Genomic DNA, 857 nt, shown 5'->3' on the forward strand with positions numbered 1-857 from the left:
TTATTATTATTTTTGATATGTTACTTCCCTTCAGGAACATGTTCTCGAATCTTCGAGTCACGTGTTACTTGTTTTTTTTTTCAACTAACCCTTATATTAATCGTTTCTTTGTCACTAGCAACCCGATGAAAGGCTGTTGTCCGAAAAGTCGTTTTTTGTTTTATTAATAAAGTTATTTTAATTTGGCGAGTTTTTCACCACTACTTTATATTTTAATCTAACACTAACCAGCCGTCCTTACCCGGCTATTGACTGAACAGAGGGCCAAGAAACAAGAAGAGAGACTACAGCAGTGGTTGGAGGAGAAAGAAAATGAACAAGAAGACAGTCAATAGCAGTGGCAAGAAAACCTGCAACAGTGACAGCTCGAACAGCAAAATAAACAAGAGAGTTTACAGCAGTTGTTGGAAGAAAAATAATATAATCAAGAAGAACGAGAAAAGAAACAAGAAGAGAGACTACAGCAGTGGCAACTGGAACAAGAAAGGAAACAGGAAGAAAGTCAGCAACAATGGCGAGAAGTACAAATGGAAAAGATTAGTAAATTTCAGAGTAAATTAAATACTTTAAAGGACGATTTATTGTATTTTACAGAGGGAGGATATATTAGCCATGGACCTAATCAGCCCCAGACAACAGGAGCCCCCTTCCAGACCCTGCAGCTAAACCCTAATGCAGACATCTTCAGCCCTGCCAGAAGTCACATTCCTGACACCAGTGTCAGCACTAGGGTTGATCTAGTACGAAGGAAGCCACAGGAATTTGATGGGAAGGCACCATGGGAAGCATACAGAGCACAATTTGAGCTAATGTCAGAAATGAATGGATGGCCAGAGGAGCAGAAAGCAGTGTACCTG

At 39.9% G+C, this 857-nt stretch overlaps 1 protein-coding gene across 1 annotated transcript in view; it reads right to left on the minus strand.

Annotated features, from left to right (window-relative positions):
* LOC106471954 (alpha-scruin-like) overlaps positions 1–473 on the minus strand; it is a 23,318-nt gene extending 22,845 nt beyond the window's left edge. Inside the window, exon 1 of the mRNA XM_022400564.1 lies at positions 463–473. The gene's annotated coding sequence lies outside the window, so the exon portion shown is untranslated. The remainder of the gene's footprint in view (positions 1–462) is intronic.
* Positions 474–857: the final 384 nt, after the last annotated feature.

Source organism: Limulus polyphemus, unplaced genomic scaffold, assembly GCF_000517525.1.
Source record: "Limulus polyphemus unplaced genomic scaffold, Limulus_polyphemus-2.1.2 Scaffold4985, whole genome shotgun sequence".
Classification (NCBI taxonomy): Eukaryota; Metazoa; Arthropoda; class Merostomata; order Xiphosura; family Limulidae; genus Limulus; species Limulus polyphemus.